This window comes from Eucalyptus grandis, chromosome 2, assembly GCF_016545825.1.
Source record: "Eucalyptus grandis isolate ANBG69807.140 chromosome 2, ASM1654582v1, whole genome shotgun sequence".
NCBI lineage: Eukaryota > Viridiplantae > Streptophyta > Magnoliopsida > Myrtales > Myrtaceae > Eucalyptus > Eucalyptus grandis.
Window position 1 is genome coordinate 44,744,576 of NC_052613.1, and position 23,637 is coordinate 44,768,212.

General features: G+C 38.4%; 1 pseudogene; it reads right to left on the bottom strand.

The window, feature by feature from the left end:
• Positions 1–19,782: 19,782 nt before the first annotated feature.
• Positions 19,783–23,208, bottom strand: LOC104434566 (annotated as a pseudogene).
• Between the last annotated feature and the right edge of the window lie 429 nt (positions 23,209–23,637).

A 23,637-nucleotide genomic window follows, 5' to 3' on the forward strand; every position in this document is an offset into this window, starting at 1 on the left:
CTAAGAGTTGATAAAAAAAATCTCTAGGATCCTAAAATGTCACCAGTTCCAACGAAAACTGAGGTTCTATTTGTAAATGACGGAGCTGATATCTCCTCCTTTTAAGTTCATAAAAATTTTGAGAAAAATATATGTTGTAACTAAGGATGTCTAAAACATTTCTCAAGAAGACATCAACCTCAAATTCGTAACCTATTTCGATCCACAAAATTGGCAAATAGTGAGAGTCTAGAAATCCGAACTACAGGAATTTCACTGGATTCGACTAATCCATCATCAACGATGCAAATCTCATGAATTAGCTTACATTAATCCATTCTAAAGCCAATCTAACCATCCTAGCTTATCACTAATCCATCATTAAGCTAATCTAAACAACCCTTAAGCATAATTAACCTACTAAATAAGGTTTAGTGAGCAAACTCACTTGTTCGACGAACTGCTCGGTTCAAACTAGCGAAGGCGTGGAGGAGCTTAACAAACTCCAAAGCGGGCCTATGTTTCAAGGCCCGGAAAACCTCCAAAACGGGTTGAACAGTACCTCTAAAACCCATAAACTTCTACTTTTGTTTGGGCTGCAAAAACAGAGGAAATAAAGCTGAAAAGAAGCGGCAAGGCTCGGGGAAGGTTGCACGGCTTTTGGTGGGTTGAATGGTGGCTCCAGCAAGCTTCCACAGCTACTCACGGCGGTTGGACAGCCACTTGGGTGCTTGGACAAAGGCGGACAAGGCTGCTGGACGGCGTGAGGGAGGCGGCAAGGCACAACGTGCGCTAGGCACACGCGCGGGCAGAGGGGCGGCTTTCGGCAACGGTGACGGTGTATGACAACATGAGGGCAGTTCGATGGCCTTGTTGGTCTTCTCCTTGGGCTGCTAGTTCGAAAATGGCCGAATGGAGGAGGTTGTGGAGTGCTTGGCCGACTAAGGGAGAGAGAGAGAGGGAAGAGATAAGATTGGAGGGGCCACATTGTCTTGTTTTTTCACAAGCTTGTCCCCTTGACCTCATCATAGCCAAGTACGGCTTCATTGGCCTTCATTGAGCTAACAACGCTCCATTCTAGAAGATTGAATTGGTCCAAATGTTGAGGGTGGTGGGGGCATACGAATTTTATAGGTTTCTCTCTCGATTGGCTTAGTTTCTTGCTCAATTCATTCCCATTTGGCTTCAATAAATTCCGTTATTGAGTCAATACTCAAATTAGTATTCTTCCTCACCACTTGAACCATCTTGCACCCCAATTGCACGATCAAAACGAACCCTGGCATTTTCTAAACAAAACGGCCTTAGGACGACTTTTTTCCAAAAAGTATCGGGTTGTAGGAAAAATCTTCTGAAACTAAGTCGACACTCCTAGAAATTATTATGACATGACATAATCTTAAATTTCTGAAATTGAACTCAAATTCGCGATTAAATTCCATTCAGTGCGTTTTTAGCGTGACCTAGGTTACCAAGTAACTTTCAAAAAAATTTAGTACAAATGACCCGTGGTCGATTTTCTTCAAGCCACAATATACCTCTTCAATACATTGGCAACTCTTGGTGGTCGTGAAAATTTCAAGATTTCAATTATATACATAGGATATCCAAAATGACAGAAAATTAATCTAATGCCTATTGACGAGAATTTTGCAATCAGGTGGAATCACCCACACTTTGATCACGCATCTCAGTCAAATTGACATATCCTTGATCTCTAATCAATTTTGACAATGCTGTAATGACCCTTGCAGACTAGCACGGTTGAACAATCGATTTCTGATTGAATTCTCAAGTCAATTGCATCAAACTCTCTTAATGACTTCCCAAGATAATCTAATTATCTCATGAGTGATCAGCTCTGAGAATAGCACTATAGGTACATCGATGAAAAGCTTGATTTATTCAATAGAAGACAAGACTGAAAATTCAAGATATCACACATTCACTGATTGTTATTGATTTTGGGTTACTCTTTAGTTGTTACTCTCAAATTCAAGGCTTTATGTCTTCAACCTTGATGCTTTGTTTTATGATGATTTGAGTTATTCATGGAAGAATGAGTAGCTAATTAATATGTTGGTTTGGAATGAGAAGCTCATGTGATAACAATATCCTAAGATGACCTCACCAACCCGCACTAATTTGTTGTTGACAACCATTATATTAGGGTAGTAAAGAGACTGAAGATGTGAGTGATTTGGATATCTCCAAGTCTATTGAACTATAATTTATGTTTCAAACTTTCGATCTTGTGTGGTGTGTAGTGACGCAAAGAACACAAGAGGGGCATCCCGACGATATCTGCTTAAAATAGATGAGGAACTTTCGAGGTGATTGGACTTATTTTTTTTTTATATGTTTTCCTGATTTTTTCCAATACGTCAAGCTCTTAGATGAATTAAATTCCTGAAGAGTAACAATTCTTCCGTGTATCAACATTATTTCGTAATCATATGTTGCACAACTCACTTGTTTAGCTATTTATGACTTATATAACTGAATAACTCTAAAATATCGATGTTTAACCCAGATGAATTTATTTAATTATTTAAGTTGATTCATGTTCTATTTCATTGTTTTATTGTATTCTTATTTTGTAGCGGGATGGCTGAAAATATTGCTAAGACTGATCAAGTGGGCTTGGAGATTGAGCAAAAAGAGTAAGTTTAACAAGAGATACATGTAAATGGTATTGTTAATTTGTGCTTCAATATAATGCTTATATATGATGAATATGTTTTTTTTTTCTTTTAGACAACAATTGCTAAAGGAATTTCAACACCGCGTTGCATATGTAAGCGATGAATTGTATTGAATTAGTCAACTTCGATAATATGATATTTTATTTGATTTGATGATGTTATGCAGTACGAGAACAAATTGAAGAACGAGAGTGAGAACCTCAACAAACTATATCAAGATTTATGTAATTACAAAATCTCTCGTGATGAGATTTATGGAGGTAACTTTATTTGTTTTTTTTTTTGGTAAGAATGGAGGTAACTTTATTTGTTAGTCCCTTTAAGTTTATTAGTTTTTCCCAATAAGTTAGGGGTACAATTGAGTTGGTTATTTTGGTCATCTATTTTTGCATATATGAGTTTCGTAAGTTCCAAGCTGAGAAGCAAAATTTCATGGAACAGTTTGTCGAATTAAGAATGAAGGAGAAGGATAAGTTGGCAACAATTTATGATCAAATTGAGCGATTGAATGACAACATCAAAAGGAAGATAATGGTAATTTAATGGTTCTAGATATGGCTAGCGCTTTTGGAGTTGCTCAATGCGTAAAAGGACCAAAAAATGAATAAATGCTTGTGAAGTCCATCTCGCATATCGATGATTTCAGCCAGTCATAATAGAATAAAACCTAGCTCATGCGTAACTGACCCATGGGCTCAAGCCCATCACCCAAAATTCACTTTTTAAGCCCCAAAGAGGCCCGACTCCCTTCTCTCCTGCTCTCGTACTCTAGTTGAAGAAACAAAGTACGTGACGAAACAAAAGATCAAGCAAAATCACGAAATACGCACGAAATATGCACGTAATACGCACGGAATATGCTCAATCACCACCATCACGATTAATCACCGGCGATTCATATCGCGTTACTTCCTCATTGTCTTCTATTGATTTGCACATGCATAAAGTAATCATGATCCTTCAAAATTCAAATTGCTCAAACCCTAAAGTGCGGTGCTCTCTTGTGTTAAGGTCCCATTCGATTTTCGAATTGCTCAAACCCGATGTTATCTTGTTTAGGTACATCCCATTCACTTAATTTCTTCTAATTCACCGATCGTGTTGATTTGTCTGTTGAGGTTTAATCCTAATTCAGTTGTCGCCTCAAGCCTTTATGTTTTCTATTTATTATTCCTGGAGGGGTCATTCCGATTCACTGATCGCCTCTTTACATCTTCCTTTGATCCCATTTAGGGTTGTTCTATGTTGATTTATTCCTTGAGGTTGTGTCGAGGCCTTGATTTATTTCTTCTGCTTCAATGATCACCGTTTTCTGTTAGTTATTCGTTTAAGGTTGCTCGCATTCACCAATTGTTGTTGATTTTGGGTTGCTCTTTAGTTGTTATGCTCCAATTCAAGGCTTTATGTCTTCAACTTCGAGGCTTTATCTTATGATGATTTGAGTTACTTATGGAAGAATAAGTAGCTAATCGATATGTTGGTTTGAAATAAGAAGCTCCTATGATAACAATGTTCCAAGATGACCTCACCAACTGGCACCAATTCGTCAACGACAACCATTACATTAGGATAGTAAAGAGGATGAAGATGTGAGTAATTTGGATATCTTCAAGTCTATTAAACTGTAATCATTTGTTGCACAACTCACTTGTTTGGCTATTCATGGCTTATATAACTAAATAACTCTGGAATATCGATGTTTAATCCAGATGAATTCATTTAATTATTTAAGCTGATTTATGTTCTATTTAATTGTTTTATTGTACTCTTGTTTTGTAGTGGGATGTCTAAAGTTATTGCTAAGATTGATCAAGTGGGCTCGGAGATTGAGCAGAATAGGTAAGTTTTACAAGAGATGCATGTAAGTGGTATTGTTAACTTTTGCTTCAATATAATGCTTATATTTGATGAATTTTTTTTCCTTTAAACAACAATTGCTGGAGAAATTTCAACACTGCGTTGCATATGTAAGCAATGAATTGTATTAAATTAGTTGACTTCAATAATATGGGATTTTATTTGATTTGATGATGTTATGTAGTACGAGAACAAATTGAAAAACGAGAGCGAGAACTTCAACAAACTATATCAAGATTTATGTAATTACAAAACCTCTCATGATGAGATTTATGGAGGTAACTTTATTTGTTAGTCCCTTAAGTTTATGAGTTTTTCCCAATAAGTTAGTGGTATAATTGATTTGGTTATTTTGGTAATCTATTTTTGCATAAATGAGTTTCGTAAGTTTCAAGCCGAGAAGCAAAATTTCATGGAACAGCTTGTCGAATTAAGAATGAAGGAAAAGGATAAGCTGGCAACAATTCATGATCAAATTGAGCGATTGAATGACAACATCAAAAGGAAGATAATGGTAATTTAATGGTTCTAGATATGGCCAGGGCTTTTGGAGTTGCTCGATGCGTAACATGTGAAAAAAAAAAGAATAAGTGAATAATAGTAAAAGGACCAAAAAATGAAGAAATGTGTGTGAAGCCCATCTCGCATATCGATGATTTCAGCCAGTCAGAATAGAATAAAACCTAGCTCATGCGTAACTGGCCAATGGGCTCAAGCTCATCACCCGAAATTCACTTTTTAAGCCCCAAAGAGGCCTAGCTCCCCTCTCTCCCGGTCTCGTACTCTAGTTGAAGAAACAAAGTACGTGACGGAACAAAAGATTGAGCAAAATCATGAAATACGCACGAAATATGCTCGATTGCCACCATCACGATTCACCGCCGGCGATTCGTGTCGCGTTACCTCCTCATTGTCTTGTGTTGATTTGCACATGCATAAAGTAATCATGATCCTTCAAAATTCAAATTGCTCAAATCCTAAAGTGCAATGCTCTCTTGTGTTAAGGTCTCCTTCGATTTTCAAATTGCTCAAACTTGATGTTATCTTGTTCAGGTACGTCCCATTCGCTTTATTTCTTTTGATTCATCGATCGTGCTGATTTGTTTGTTGAGGGTTAATCCCGATTCAATTGTCACCTCAAGCCTTTATGTTTTTTATTTATTATTCCTGGAGGGATCGCTCCGATTCATTGATCGCCTCTTTACATCTTCCTTTGATCCCATTTAAGGCTGCTATATGTTGATTTATTTCTTGAGGGTTGTGTCGAGGCCTTATATCTTATGTTGATTTATTTCTTCTCCTTCACCGATCGTTGTTTTCCGTTGCTTATTCGTTTAAGGTTGCTCGCATTCACCAATTGTTGTTGATTTTGGGTTACTTTTTAGTTGTTACTCTTCGATTCAAGACTTTATGTCTTCAACTCCGAGGCTTTGTCTTATGATGATTTGAGTTATTCATGGAAGAATGAGTAACTAATTAATATCTTGGTTTGGAATGAGAAGCTCCTATGATAACAATGTCCCAAGACGACTTCACCAATCCGCACCAATTCGTCGACGACAACCATTACATTAGGGTAGTAAAGAGGCTGAAGATGTGAGTGATTTTGATATCTCCAAGTCTATTGAACTGTAATTTCAGTTTCAAACTTTCAATCTCGTGTAGTGTGCAGTGATGCAAAGAATACAACAGAGGTATCCAGAAGATATCTACTTAAAATAGACGAGGAACTTTCGAGGTGATTGGACTTATTTCTTTTTTATATGTTTTTCTGATTTTGTCCAATATGTCGAGTTCTTAGATGAGTTAAATTCATAAAGAGTAACAATTCGTCGGTGCATCCATGCTATTTTGTAATTCTATGTTGCACTACTCACTTGTTTGGCTATGCATGGCTTATATAATTTAATAACTCCGGAATATCGATATTTAATCTAGATGAATTCGTTTAATTATTTAAGCTGATTCATGTTCTATTTAATTGTTTCATTGTACTTTTGTTTTGCAGCGGGATGGCTGAAGTTATTGCTAAGATTGATCAAGTGGGCTCGAAGATTGAGCAGAATAGGTAAGTTTAACAAGAGATGCATGTAAGTGGTATTGTTAACTTTTTCTTCAATATAATGTTTATATTTGATGAATTTTTTTTTCCTTTAAACAACAATTGCTGGAAAAATTTCAAAACAACAATTGCTGGAGAAATTTCAACACCGCGTTGCATATGTAAGTGAGGAATTGTATTGAATTAGTCGACTTCGATAATATGAGATTTTATTTGATTTGATGATGTTATGCTGTATGAGAACAAATTGAAAAACGAGAGCAAGAACCTCAACAAACTATATCAAGATTTATGTAATTACAAAACCTCTCGCGAAGAGATTTATGGAGGTAACTTTATTTTTGTTAGTCCCTAAAGTTTATGAGTTTTTCCCAATAACTTAGTGGTACAATTGATTTGGTTATTTTAGTCATCTATTTTTGCATAGATGAGTTTCGTAAGTTCAAGCCGAGAAGCAAAATTTCATGGAACAGCTTGTCGAATTAAGAATGAAATAGAAGGATAAGCTGGCAACAATTCATGATCAAGGCGAGCGATTGAATGATAACGTCAAAAGGAAGATAATGGTAATTTAATGGTTCTAGATATGTCCAGGGCTTTTGGAGTTGCTTGATGCGTAACATGTGAAAAGAAAAAGAAGAAGAAGTGAGTAATAGTAAAAGGACCAAAAAATGAAAAAATGCGTGTGAAGCCCATCTCGCATATCGATGATTTCAGCTAGCTAGAATAGAATAAAACCTAGCTCATGCGTAACTGGCCTATAGGCTCAAGCTCATCACTCGAAATTCACTTTTTAAGCCCCAAAAAGTTCCGACTCCCCTCTCTCCCGCTCTTGTATTCTAGTTGAAGAAACAAAGTACATGACGGAACAAAAGATCGAGCAAAATCACGAAATACACACGGAATACGCTCGATCACCACCGGCGATTTGTGTCGCATTACCTCCTCATTGTCTTCTGTTGATTTGCACATACATAAAATAATCATGATCATTCGAAATTCGAATTGCTCAAACCCTAAAGTGCAGTGCTCTCTTGTGTTAAGGTTTCCTTCAATTTTCAAATTGCTCAAACCCGATGTTATCTTGTTCAGGTACATCCCATTCACTTTATTTCTTTCGATTCACCAATTATGTTGATTTGTCTTTTGAAGGTTAATCCCAATTCAGTTGTCACCTCAAGCCTTATATTTTCTATTTATTATTCCTGGAGGGTCGCTTTGATTCACTGATCATCTCTTTACATCTTCCTTTGATCCCAATTAGGGCTGTTCTATGTTGATTTATTCCTTAAGGGTTGTGCCGAAGCCTTATATCTTATGTTGATTTATTTATTCTGCTTCACCGATCGCCATTTTCCATTACTTATTCGTTTAAGGTTGCTCACATTCACTGATTGTTGTTGATTTTGGTTTTCTCTTTAGTTATTACCCTTCGATTCAAGGCTTTATGTCTTCAACCTCGAAGCTTTATCTTATGATGATTTGAGTTACTCATGGAAGAATGAATAGTTAATCAATATGTTGGTTTGGAATAAGAAGCTCCTGTGATAACAATGTTCCAAGATGATCTCACCAACCGACACCAATTCGTCAACAACAACCATTACATTAGAGTAGTAAAGATGCTGAAGATGTGAGTGATTTGGATATCTTCAAGTCTATTAAACTATAATTTCTATTTTAAACTTTCAATCTCGTGTGGTGTGCAGTGACGTAAAGAACACAAGAAAGGCATCCCGACGATATCTGCTTAAAATAGATGAGGAACTTTCGAAGTGATTAGATTTATTTCTTATTTATATGTTTTCTTGATTTTGTCCAATACCTCGAGTTCTTAAATGAGTGAAATCCGTGAAAAGTAACAATTCTTCTGTACATCAACGCTATTTTGTAATCCTATGTTGCACAACTCACTTATTTGGTTATTCATGGCTTATATAACTGAATAACTCTGGAATATCGACGTTTAATCCAAATGAATTCGTTTAATTAGTTAAGCCGATTCATGTTTTATTTCATCGTTTTATTGTACTCTTATTTTGCAGTGGAATGGCTGAAGTTATGGCTAAGATTGATCAAGTGGGCTTAGAGATTGAGCGGAATGAGTAAGTTTAATAAATGATACATGTAAGTAGTGTTTTAACTTTTACTTCAATATAATGCTTATATCTGATGAATATGTTTTTTTTTTTTTCCTTTATACAACAATTGCTAAAAAAATTTCAACACGGCGCTGCATATGTACACGATAAATTGTATTGAATAAGTCGACTTTGATAATATGTGATACAATCATGAAGTTGAAAGTACCAGAAATTCCTAGAGGCATACCATCCAAAAAACTTCCTTGACCAATTGGGTAGATCAAGAAAACAGCAGTAGTAGTTGCAATATTTGATTTGATGATATTATGCAGTCCGAGAACAAATTGAAGAATAAGAGTGAAAATCTCAACAAACTATATCAAGATTTATGCAATTACAAAATCTTTCATGATGAGATTTATGGAGGTAACTTTATTTGTTAGTCTCTTAGGTTTATAAGTTTTTCCCAATAAGCTAGTGGTACAATTGATTGGTTATTTTGGTCATCTATTTTTGCATAGATGAGTTTCGTAAGTTCCAAACCAATAAGCAAAAAATCTCATGGCACAGCTAGTCGAATTAAGAATGGAGGAGAAGGATAAGCTGGCAACAATTCATGATTAAATTGAGCGATTGAATGATAACGTCAAAAGGAAGATAATAGTAATTTAATGGTTCTAGATATGGCTAGCGCTTTTGGAGTTGCTCGATGCGTAACATGTGAAAAAAAGAAGTGAATAATAGTAAAAGGACCAAAAAATGAATAAATGTGTGCGAAGCCCATCTCGCATATCGATGATTTCAGCCAGTCATAATAGAAGAAAACCTAGCTCATGCGTAATTGGTCTATGGGCTCAAGTCCATCACCCGAAATTCGCTTTTTAAGCCCCAAAGAGGCCCGACGCCCCTCTCTCCCGCTCTCATACTCTAGTTGAAGAAACGAAGTACATGACGGAACAAAAGCTCAAGCAAAATCACGAAATACGCATGAAATATGCTTAGAGTCTCGCTTTACCGATCCAGTTCGGAGGGCTACTCCCTCTTCGATCGCCATCATCATGATTCACCACCGGTGATTCGTGTCGCGTTACCTCCTCATTGTCTTATGTTGATTTGCACATGCATAAAGTAATCCTGATCCTTTGAAATTGGAATTGCTCAAACCTTAAAGTGTCGCTTGTTCAAGTCTGCTTCGATTTTCAAATCGCTTAAATCCGGTTAATGTGGACATCAAGCCATTTCGAAGAGGAGGTGCTAAGGACCCTGTCACGACCTAAATTTCGGGTGCACCACCTAGGTTTAGGCTAATGGACTACTAAATCTTTTAAACTTATCTCAGGCTCTCTCAATCTCATACCATTCGCGACTTAAGATTCAAATATTTGGCATGCAAATGATTATTATCTAATAATCGCCACTAATCAGTCTACGATAGATCAATTAAACACCTAAGTAAAATAATTGGTGAATTATTTTACTCCTACGAACTAGAGACTAAGGGTACGGAGACTTGATTACACTAGATTGCTCTAATGTCCTTTTGGTACCAATTCTTTTTAATTTCAAAAATGTTTTTTACAGGCAGCCTGGATTTTTTAACCTAAATTACTATCATGCAATGGATGATCACAAATGCTCAATCATTATTAAATATCAAATAAAATAAATTGCACCAAATGAATTCAACACACTAAAGCAAGTATTATTTTTTAGGTTTTCTTTTATCTCAAAAATAAAATATGCATTAAAACTACATGACCTAATTTTACCAACAAACAAATTCTAATTAAATGAACCTATTATGCAAACTATGCACCTAATATTTTTTGTATTTTTTTATTGAAATTCGGAATTAATAAAAACCCCAATTAAATTATCTAAAATGAACAATTTTCTAATTTATTTTAGGAGTTAATTTGACTTAAACCCTATCATATCTTAGAAAATTATTTTTAGAAAAATGAGATTATTTAAATGTGTAAACATTATCTAAAATCAATCCTAATCTATTCCAAAAAACATCTAAAAATGCAATCCTAAAAATGCAATCCCGATTTCCTAAACCAACACATCCTAATGCAAGATTTGATTTTTTTTATTTTGATTTTTTTGTCTTTTTTCAAGACAAGCAATTATGAAATTACATCTCAACTATCAAGATATTCACCAAATAAATTATTAGAATAATCGAAAGAATAACCTCTGTGTTTTCAGGTTAAATTAACGATTACTTTAACCCTAAACATTACGACAAAAATTCAAAATAATTAAAAATCTGATTTGAAGTCTTACGGATCCAATTAATAATTATAATAATTTAACAATTAAAATACTATCAAAATATTCAAAAAAATTAATATAATCAAAAAATAATCCGATGTCTTATGGATCAAATTAATAATTACAATAATTTTGGGTAAAACCCTAAGATAATGCCTACAAGATTCATGAGGTTTCAATTTAAATAACTAAACTTATATATGTAATATATATGTAATATATATATACTAACAAAATAAAGTAAATAGAAAAAGAAAAAGAAAAAATAACTAACTAATTTGCTTTTTTTTTTCCTTTTCCCTTCAAGCAAAGCTTGGCAGCTGGTTCGGGGATCCGGCGAGGAACTCCGGCGAGGGGACATGCGGAGGTGAGTAGGCCGCGGGCGAAAGCAGATCGGCAGGTGGCCACGGCGACGGCGCGGGCTGCGGCAGAACGGAGGTGCGGCGTCGGCTGACCGTCAAGGACAGAGGCGAAGGCTGGCCGTGGGCGTCGGGCGGAGGCGAGCAGCGGCGGTGTGGGCTCCGGTGGCGTCGGGTCGCGGCAGGGACAGCGCGTCGGGGACGGAGATCGGCTGAGGCGCAGTGGGCTTCGTTGGGCTGGTGGAACGGCGGTGGAGCAGCGCGGGGGCGACGGAGCTGGGCTGTGGATCACGGGTTGTCGAGTGAAGCGGCGACGGTGTTATATGGGGTCAGCAAGTGCAGAGGCGCGTCGACCGGCTCGAAGGCGGACACTGCAGGGGCGTCGGGCCCGGCTGCAGGGGCGACGATGGGCACGGGGGACGAGCGGGCGAGCACGGCAACGGCGAACGGGCTGCAGGCGTCTCGGTGACTCGACGAGGGCGGCGTAGCGGCGCTGCGACAGGGGCGACGGCGACGGAACCGAACTGCTGTGCCGACGGGCAGATCGCGAGCGGAGCGATGGTGGGGGAATGCGTCGAGCGGCACGAGAACGGGAGGTGGAGACGCGACGGTGGACGCTGAGCTCGCGGGTCCTGCGAGTGCAGGCGCGGCGGTGGTGCCGGCGCGGTGGTGGTGCCGGTACGGCGGCGGAGCGTCGAACGGCTGAGTGGCGGAGCACGAAGAAGATGCACAGTGCTGTTATTTCTTTTCCTTTTCTTTTTTCTTCTTTTCCTTCATGCTTTCCGCCTCCCCACACGTCCTCTCACATCCTCTCTCCCTGTCTCTCTCGCGTCACCTCTTTGCTTTTCTTTTCCCCAAACGAAAACCCCTCTTCCCCTTTTTCTCCTTTTCACCTTTGACTTTTCTTTTCCTTTTTCCCGAAGAGAAGGTCCCCTCTCCATCGACCTCCGTGCACTCCTTATAGAGGGGAAGTAATTAGGATTTCAACTTCTTCAAATCAGCATCCACAATATTTCTTCACAGATTTTTCACATGTTGATAAGAATTTAAGATTACGATATAATTATTCTTTAATTCCAAATCTTGCAAAGATAAACCGCAATATTTTTCACATCTGCCCTATAAAAAAAAATCCAATCATATTTCGGAAAATTTCAAATTATCATTTTCTCATGAGATAATTTTTTTTATCATTAGAAAAAATAGGCTTGGGCCAATTTGCTTGCTTCATGGGCTTAATTCGGCCTGCCAAATTAAAGTTCAAAAACACTAATTCAAACCCATCGATCATCGATCCAATGCAAAAAATGCACCTAAATATATATGCAATTAATATTTCTTTTTAGGGATAAAATTAATCCATAATTTTATATGCAATAAATAAATGACCGGATCGCCAAAATTTAGGTGTCAACAGATCCATCGTCTATTCCAACTAGTTCGATCACTTGTGCGCGAGCCAAGCAATTTGGGCAAGCCGTTGGTGTCATGGTTCGTGATATTTCGTGTGGATATGACCTTAGATCAAATCTTGAAAAATCTTAGAAATCTTAGCATAATTTAATTACCCAGCACCAAATATTTGATCAAGTCAAATATATATGTAGATTTAGGTATATTCGAGAATATGACGTATTAGATTTCTAGGGTTGGTTTTAGGGTTTGTGTGGCAGCTAGAAGGCCTACACTAAGGATTGACCGACTTTCTTTAGGAGACAAATATATTTTATTTTTTGAGGAAAATAATTGAGAAGTTCTCTTTTACTCTTTTTTTGAGGACTTGACCTTATCAAGATTCTCTTATGGCGGTCGATTCAACTTATCGAGCGAGATAGCGAATTCTTTCGCTCTTGGCGTCTATAATGTTGGTTGGTTGACACTCATTCGTTAATAGGTCACGTTCATACCGACATTGTCAATCATAAATTCGATTAAAGATCAAGGTTCGCAATTCGCACCATCCAGGCCTTCTTAGAACGATCTTTCTGCAACAATTCACGTCATTTTGGTATCAGAGCTTGCTTCTACAAGGTCTATTTATCTTTAATTTTCTGTTTATATGGAATTCTTGGAGATGATTAGTTGTGTTAGCAAGCAAAAACCTTTTTTTAGCAACCCTAAAGGAGAATCTTGAGAGATTATGAGAACAAAAAGTAGGAAAAATAACATAAATAATTCATAAATTTTAGCCTAATATGTAATGTCATCATTGAACTTTCAATTCATTTTATGTGGTCCATGAACTATTCATATATGTTCAATTTAGTTCCTGAACTTTTAATTTGTTTAATCTAATCCCCAACTTTCCTATCAAAGTTAAATTAGTCCTTCCACTATTCATAAATTTTCATAATTACAATATTACTCACAAAATACATTTTTATTTCATTCCATTTAATAAATCAACAAAAAACTAGTTCTCTTTAAGTATATTTTAACTTATGATCTCTAAGGTATTAAAAATACAACCTCATTTAGAGTTATATTATATTCAAATTCATTTTATTTCAAAAATAAATGTTTCATAAGAATATTTAATAACTATATTAATTTATCTATAGGTGCTGTACTTTTATTAATCTAAATATTATTCTTAATTTTTAGATAGATAATTTTTAATTTTTTATGTTTTGTTGCTTTCTTAATTAAATATAGTTAAATATGTGAATAGGAAATTAAAATAGTAAGAACATCCACCCAAAATGACTGTAAAAAAAGGTTCTACTTTGACTATTGTAGAGATCAAAAGCTAAAATATATTTAAATGGAATTATCGCAAGATTTAAAAAGATCACAAAGTGAAAAGGTAATCAAGAGACAACCATAGTTTTTGTTGATTTTAGGAAATGGGTGGAAATGAAAAGATATTCTAACATCCAAGCAATAGTATAATTATGAAAATATTGACTTTTTATTGAAAGTTTGGGGATTAGATTGAACATTTAGGAATTGTTCAAAAACTGTCACATCCATAGAGACCAGAACCAAGGGGATGCGACGCCCCAGGCGCATTGTCAACCGTTTTCTTTTCGATTTATCTTGTTTTTTAATCAGAATGTGAAAACATGTACAATAATAAACACCCAGATAACACAACAAACAACAAACAAGCATCCAATAGAACACTTCACAAAAAACATTACTCCTATATTGCGTCTGTATATTTACAAGCCCTTATCTACAAGCCCTTTCTTTATATGTATAATCCAGAGCTCCTTTAGAGAGGCTACAACTCCAAAATTTGTATTCCCTTCGCCACTTGAGTACCCTACAAGTTGGTCATAGTCCCATCAAGCGCGAAGCCATCGGTCGGCCCTGGCAGTCTGTCAAAACCTATGAGAGGGCCCACGAGGTCGCCATTGAACCAAGCCACGTAGCAATGGGGGACCCAATCATCTAGGCCCTCTTTGGCCCATACAGTAGAGTCACATCTACGGTAGGTAGTATTGTTCTCTATGTTGATAATATCAGCGACGGACACTTCCATAGACCTAAGCAAATCATGATAGGGAAGAGGTGAAGTATCCATGCCTACAAGTTCTTAAAACAATGGAGTGAGTCAAAAACTCAGTAAGTAAAATCGATAATCCTCAAATAGAATGACAACTTGTCATCAAATGTAGCATGTAAACATCATTCGCACTAATGCATCAATGGTAGATTAATAGTAATTATATTGATATACCTTGACTATATGCATGTGATCAATTTCGGCTTACCATCTATGCATGTCCTACCTTCAGCTTATCAACAAGCATATCAAATCACGCATAGCAACATGTACAAAAGGTTCATTAACTGTCTCAAATAATTCTTTCTGGCTCAACCAGGGCATCCAATCTTAAGTTAGGCATCCTAGATCCAGCCTCAAGCTAGGCATCACCACCAAGCAACATTCCAATTAACAACCTTTCCTTAGGGGACTTCCCGTTTCCCTTACAAGGCATTGCCTACTCTCGGTAGCATCCCTAAACTCTCTCCCTGGGGCATCCTGTTGACATGGGGCATCCCATTCTCATGAACAAGACATTGTCGCCATCTCAAATAGCGATAGTCTTATCTTTCATTTAGGTGATCACATGTCATGCATCATACAAGCCAATTCGTTATCTTTCATCTTAACTAATGCAAACAAAGCCTAAGGGCGTGCTCATGTAAGTGTATGTATGTCATGACCTATAACATCATAACTATACTAATATGCCGAGTGCAACACGTGACTCATGGCTTGAACCGACACACCTAGTCGTCAATCTGAAGCCGAGTGAGGCTCGAATCAACAAACCATAATGCCAATCTAAGGCCAAGCAAGGCTTGAACCATCACACCTCAATGCCTATCCCAAAGCCAAGCGAGACTCGTCCATGACTCATGGCCTGATCATACTTATGAATACAAGACATGAGCAAAACATACAAAATACTCATCATCATACACACAACTAATCACACGTGAGCACACATCCAAATTCAATAACACAGCACATCACCCCGGCTAAAGGTTAGGGATTCTACTTACAGTCGATGAAGTAGCAGCGGTTGGCCAAGAAGTGGCTGAGCAACAAGGGCGAACAACAAGTAAAGGCTGAGAGAAGGAGAGAGGGCACGAGAGGAAAAAAAGGAGAGAGATGAGCCAAAGGTGGTGAGAATGGAGAGGTGATGCCCTATTTATAAGCCTTTCCTCATTTAATGGCCTTAACAAGTGGCCCACTAGGCTCTCTTTTAGCAGCATAGCTAGTTTAATGGTGTGGCACCCTAAAGCTCTAAGGAAATGATTAAAGACCTTTGTTTATTTTCCTTATTGGTAAACTTAAGTTATTGAGTCACCCTATAATCATGACTTAGCCTTTTTTGTTCTCCAAGCCAAATCTTCTAGCAATCATTACAAAATCTCCTCTTTACCACCTAAGTTGATGAGTTATGCCTTCATTAAATGCCTAAGATTCGGGCATCATTGCTTTGGTCATAAGTTTCTTGTTAATCAAGTAGCATTAATCATGACCAAATCCTCCTCTTGCCACCTAAGTGGGTGATTCATCCTCTTCATTTAATGATTAACATCTAGAGAACATTATGCAAACATGAGAAGGAAGCTGATGTAAGCACCAACATTATCGGACGAGAGCTTCTTGTGTTCATCCACGATCAACTACACTATTTAGACTGAGGTTCGTGGCTAACTCATAACCGAACATGGCTGGACGTGACCGATCCTAATGGCATGGCTGAGTCCATGGCTGAGGCTGGTCAGCGCATGGCCTAAACTGACCAAGCGCATGGTCGGGCTCATGGCCAGGCGGCAGAATCGCTAAACTGAGCCGCAATCAATCCGTGACCAATTTGTGATCCATCACAAACGATCCATGGTCAATTCATGACCGATCCATGGTCAAGCATGAACTCTCGTTTGTAATGTAATTACTTGGGATCGATTGATTCACGACCAATACACTGTCACACAAGATTGATTCACAGTCACCTGTGGGATCTATCCATGATCATCCATTAATCCATTATGGTGCATGACCGTCCCACAACCAACCTTTATGATCGAGCAACTGGTACGTGGCTAGATAGCTCTATTCGACTTGCTTGATCGATGATCAATTCACTACCAATCCATTGATCAATCCATGGTCGATCTTTTGATCGGACCTTGGCCAATCCCTCGGTCGTCCTTCCGATCGGGCCAATCAGTCCATAATCGATCCCCACTATTGGTGCATCGATCCCATAGCCATTTCTCATTATTGATACTTGGGCTAAAACTGTGGATGTCACAATAACCATATTAAACAAATTAAAAATTAAGGGGATAATTGCATTAGAAGCTTTAAAATTTGTCATGAAAGTGCAAATAAGTTCTAAATCTTTCAAAAAGTATAATTAAATTTTAAAAGTTATTATGAAAGTACAATCAGTCATGAACTTTCAAAATGCACAATCAAGTTCTAAAATTTATTATGAAAATGCAATCATGTCATAAATATTTTAAGAAGTGCAATCAATTGAAAGGTTTAATTGGTCCAATTTGACAAGTTTTAAAAACAAAACGAGACTCCATGCTAGAGAAGGAAACAAAATCAAAAGCTCACAAATGTACCGCGCCCAACTTTAAACCTCTTACGCGTGAGCATTTGGCACACCAAAGCGAAAGTGGCTCTTGTTCCTGACAGAGGAGCTGTAGATGAGCGACTTGATGGAGCCGACGGCCCGCCACCAAGCGTCTCCCTGCAGGACCAACCACAACACCCCCATCGCCTCCCTGCTCGCGAAGTAAGCCGAGCGCTCGGCATTGCTCAGCCACTGGATCTCCGCTTTGTTGGCGGCCGCTGACCACGTAGACAAGTGTATCACTTGCTGTTGCAGCAGCTTGGAGAGAGTAAGAGTCGAGTGAAGTCTCGACAGAAACGCGAGAGAAGAAGAGGAGCGTCGTTTTGGGCCCATTTCGCTCGGGGAAGAACATCCTAATACCTATGGCTTAGTTGGGCTACTTAGTGGGCCCAGCGAGGTATGAAAGGTTGGGCCACTGCTTATATTATTATTATTATTATTATTATTATTATTATTATTATTATTATTATTATTATTATTATTATTATTATTGCCTAATAATAATGCTGCTCAAACTGGTGCAAGCATGGTTAGATTGATCTACTGAGATCGCGCTCGAGGTTCCATTGGCCCACTTCTCGTCTAGGTCACCGCCATGTTGTAGTTGTCAACCCAAATTGCGATTGCAAAACGATGTTAAGAGTGTATTTATATAAAAAGGCAGTAAGCGGGATTGATTTGACTAAATTAATTCGATTGGAGTAATGGTTGGAATTTTGGTATTTATTTATTTTTCTTTTAATGAAAGAAAAAAGAGCTCTTGGTTTAATTTTCTTTTCTATTTTCTATTTTTAAGAGAAGGAGGTTTAATTAATCGAAAACTTTTAAGAATTTATAAGATTTGGTTCAGTTTCGTACACGCCTCTCATAATTTTCTCAAACAGAACAAATCATTTCGGCTAAAATTTGCGAAACAATCAGATTAGTCTTTAAAAGTCAAAACAACTAGAAATCTGTCTTGAGTGAGAGGCATTTATTTGCTTTTTTTGTGCTTGTTTCTTGAATCTGTAGCAAGGGATTAGCATCTTGAGATGACCCGTCCTCAATTCTCTGTTACAACCGTAGCTTCCCTGAATGAATGGAGTGCGGCAAGAGAGTTTGGATTCATTGTCACCTCGCTAGCGCGTTCGCCTACCCTGAGAAGAAACTCGAGTTTTGGTGAGGCTTTACGTAACTGGTCGCAGCTCGGATTCAGGACCACCATCAAGAGAGTGCAAGATAGGAGCAAGAACAAGAGGGTCCATGGTCTCGAAATCGCCATCGATGAGAGGGCCATTGCAGTGATGCGTGAGCTACTCGGCTTCACAAGGAAAAAGAGGTTGGTAACCAATCAGCTCACGTGCTTTCGACGAGAAATCGTGATGCCTGAGAAGCTGACGAGACTCCTGTTGAAGCATTTTGGCGTTTTCTACAGCTCTGAGAGGGGGACTTGACAGGAGCTTATGAAGATGCGGAGCTGATTCAGAAATCTCTGCTGGTTATTTGGAAGGAAAAGGTCCTAAACCTTATTGGTTAGAGAGGGAGGAGGAAAAAGAAACTTTTACGGACTGATTGGATATGGAAGATAATGACGTGCTCGAGGTTAGCTCTGAGGATGAAGATGCAGCTTGACCAGTAGGAACCATCAGTGAATTGGAGGATATTGCAGGTGGAGACAGCTCCTTCATGGATATTGCGAAACTGACAAAGCAGACAAGCCTCATAATTCGATTCAAGGTCAAATGCTCTTCTTCGAGCTGTCAAGATAACTTGCTTTTTCAGTCTTCTTCTTCACAGGTTCAAAGTTTTGGGCATCTGCTGTATAGATTTAATTAGACAAACTCCCATTTACATCTGTAAACTAAACCAATTGCGGACTGATCCAGCTCATTCCTCATTTGTCCTAAATAATTTTTTAGGCAACTCTCAGGTCACCAGCAAGGACCTCAGAAGCAGTCTATGTGCAGTGGCCAGTTCAATCTCAGTTATCGGTCTGACTTAATATGTACTGCAAACCTAATCTCCTATTCTGAAGATGAACTTGCCACCCTGCATATGAATCTCAAATGTTGGGTCAAAGAGATGATTTGGCAGTAGCCATCATGGAGAACAAAGCCTATCTGCCATTATGATGATCAACATTCTTATTATTGCAGCAGTTACATATTGTCTCAAGCCTGATGGAGTCCTATGACCTTTCAATAGCATGCCTGCGCGACTAAGTTCTTAACGGCATGTAAGGTTGTCTTATATAAATTCAATTGACTTAAGATAAATTGCAGCAGCAGAAAGGATACTTCAGCCTCAACCTAGCGATATATTTTGCATTTGATACACAAAGGTGACAATGTAGTTGAAAACCTTTTCAGGTAAACATCACAGCAAGAGAAAGTATTTCATGTCATTAAAGAATGGTTTGCTCTCAAGCACACGAAACTTAGGGGCATCCATGACAAGGGAGACAAAGTGTCAACAGCAGAGAAATGAAATGAACGAGTGCTTGGGACATCCATGATTGGAAGCGACTCTGAAGGTGACGATGGACAGATGTCACCCTGCATATCGAATATTAGGATGCAAAAGAAGACAGAGGAAGCTGTCAATACAATGACTAATATCGAATTGCAGATTAACAAGCACTTCGCCTGGCCTTCCTGGTTGGAGAGACTTCTTTAGTCCTTCACATCAGCGATGCCTCCTGGTGTTATCTGAAAAATGTGTGTTTGTCAAGTTCAACATATATGGAATATCTTAATCTCATCTTATTGACAGACCAGCTCTTGCTAAATTTTCTGACAAAATTGAGTGATGGTCTTGATAGATGTGCAACATGTACGTAACAGAGCAGCTAATAATAATATACCAGTCCTATTGCTATCTTATTAGGTTCCGCCAGTATAGCAGTTCGGAATTTGATTTAATATAATATTAATAGATATAAGGCATCCTCCAAATAATTCAAATCGAAGCAATTGGATGAGGAAAATTCTCGATATCCACTTCTTTTTGTTTAATTCATCTGCACAAAATTCGCATACAACGTGTTCATGGATCTCCCGGCAACATCAAGTATACTGTGAGTATCATGCTTAGATCAGTTCTCCACCAATCCCTATGTAGACACAGTATCAACTTTCTCACAGATTTTGATATAGACTTCTAGATATTTTATTTTGTCTCTGCAGTATGATGTGATAAGTTTCAATAAATTATATAACTAGAGGAAGATCTGGCGCAAAAAGTATATAGCTTCAGCTTCGGGTAGGTTCGAGGCATCAAACACCTCGCAGACATGCTTGCTTCCCTCTGACTTTCCTAAACATCAAACTAATTGTGGCTGCACGAGCCAGAACATGCCTGCCTGCAAGTTTCATTGGGTCTGATGACACACCTCCGCGTGGATCAGCTAAGACTGAAACGAACAAAGGCAGTCATAAATAAAAAATAAAAAAATAAAATCCTTTTCCTATGTCATGGACTGCAGCTACTGTATGCATCACCAGTTTACACCAAAAAGCTGGTTCTTGAGATTTACAAGAATTCGTATGAGCTTTGTGCAGTCCCCAAAATGCTATTTGTCGGTGTGCAACCATCAAAGGGCTAAATTGGATAAGAACTTTGAATGGATGCAGGACTATGTGGGAGAAATGCGATGTGATGCAGTACCTTGATTGGTCATGAACACTGCCATGTTAGATTCCTCGGCTATCTTAATTAAAAGTGAGAGCATTTGTGCCAATTTTTGCTGCAATCCAGAATTCATTAGTGTCAAACCAGATAAGCTGCAGAATAACAACTTGCATGATTTGATGGTTTCAGGATCAACCTGGCGCTCTGCAAGTTCTCTTCCAGTAAAATCCACTTGGAAGAGAGCGATCACCGAATCCACAATCTGAAAAAGGCGCTCACCATAGATCAACCATCCAGACCTCAGAAAATCTGTAGGGTTTGATTCTTGAGCAATGTCTCACCAGTAATTTGAATGGTTTCTCAGACATTTTGGCAGCCAAACCAAGAAGCAAGTTGTCCTGATGCTCAGAAGTAGAGGGACAAGCATATATGATCTTCAAATTCATGGAAAGACTGGATTACAGCAAGTACACTAGCCAAAAAAGTAAGAGTTGCCACCAGTATAGAAAGCACTGCTTACATTATCTAGGACCGCACCACGATCCATGCCAAATCTCTCGGCAATTGGCACAATTCGATCAGGGCGACTGCAGGTGTACTAAGTTAAGAAAGTGCACATGCGCTCACATGGAGAGAACGTTTATGAAACACAAGCAACTTTGTCGAGGTCAAGAAAAATACAGACAGATTGTTATAGGATACAAAGTCCGTTGTGTGTCGATATAAGCAACCTTGCCATTTCCTCCTCTCATGTGAGTTGGCAGCTGAAATTTTTTTACGAACATGGAATCCACAAGCCATTTATAAAGAACGATTGAAAACAGGGGTATATACTGTTGTAGGATTTGCAAATAAAGTAGAGTATCTTCAAGCATCACATTCAACTAATGACCAACCCAACTCAGAGTCTGACAATAACTAAGGCTTTTACTCGGTTATGACACAGTACAAACTCTTCTGGCCTTTTCCTGCTTGGTTTGAGCCACTGTATATGCGTTCCAGTACACTGACTGCAGATTACAGAAAATGAGATTGCCATACATCCAGAATCACCTAATACACATGTTCTGATGCCAAGATCGCCCACATCTTTATTCTCCATAGAAATTCAATCATTATGTTACTATATGGCATTGTTTATCTGAACAAAAAATGCAACAGAAGTTAACGACAGAAACCCAATATCCAATTCAGACCAACCTGAGTAGTAACACACAGGGTATGTGCGAGCTGTGTTTTCCCAGACCTGAAGTGACGTTAGCAGCATTATCTGAGAAAGCCAACTAACAAAAGCAACTAAAAGTGCATCAAAGGTAAGGTCTTGGGAATGTGATCTTCACCCAGATTTGCCAAATGCTTCCGTAATTGCCAGAGTTTCAAAACCACCTGTTTAACATCGCCAAGCCAGTGAAATTTGTTTTTGCTGAAATGCATGAAGAATAAGACACACGGTCTTCAAAAGAAAGTTCATTACTGGCTAAAAGCTCATCGAGGGCTTGGCTTCCAGTTGTGATGCGAACAGCCAACTTTCTCTGGAAATAAAGACATTAAAGTACTTCGAGCAACACAAATGCTAATTTGCAGGCTTTGTTTCAAGGGTTAATAACTCATTGAGGTATTCGAAGATGCTTATAGAAGTTCAAATTGATTGGAGCCACCATCTCAGGTCAAGAAGAATTTGAGCTCTAACCACTATTTTTTCAGCCGCATTGCATATTTTGTCAACTTTTGCCTCAGATAATCCTTTTATTCCAGTTAAGTGCTACCAAAGAGAAAAAAAGAAAGAAAAGAAAAAGCAAATCACTCGGCCAAATAAAAATACGTTCATTAACTTAAATCTCAGGACTAAAGATCAGATATACCTTCTTTGTATGCAACATCAAGCCATTGCAAGTGTAGATTCCTGCATCCTGGAGCTTTTTTCACGTCTCCAGCATTTATTCCTTGAGAAATAACTGCAAACAAAATAAAGGAAGAAGTTCAGAGAAAGAAAATGAGTACAACTCGCCATCGTGTTAAACTCTATGTTTTCTGGTGAACAACTCACCAAAACTCATTACGAAAGCGATCGGATGAACCCAGAGCGGTTGCCTACACCCTGTTTTGCCGTAACTTACGTCTGTTTGTCGATCGTTTCGAGCAGGTCTTCTGCTTCGTCATCGACGTCCTCTCTTTCCACTATCTTCTGCTCTTCGGCTCTGAACATCAACGAGCGAACACGAGACGGAACTCAGAATCATCGTCGCCGGCAATCGTGCAGCGGAAAAGAACATGAACTGAAATCAAGCGGAGATCGCGAAACTCAGTTGAGGGACGAAAGCATCTTCGACGACGATGGAGTTGCAGGAGAAGAGACTTTCGATTTTTTTCTGCGGATTTTGGAAACGATCGCAAATCAGAGGGAATCTTATATACTATGAAGCACGGACACTCTCCGGGACCCTTCGTGTCGTGTCCGACACTCCGACACGCTCCGACACGCGGTCAACGCGAGTCGGAAAAACCGACACGCGGTCAACTATTTCCGACACGCTCCGACACGCGAGTCAGAAATTCCGACACGTGACTCCGACACGCACGGGGTTATTT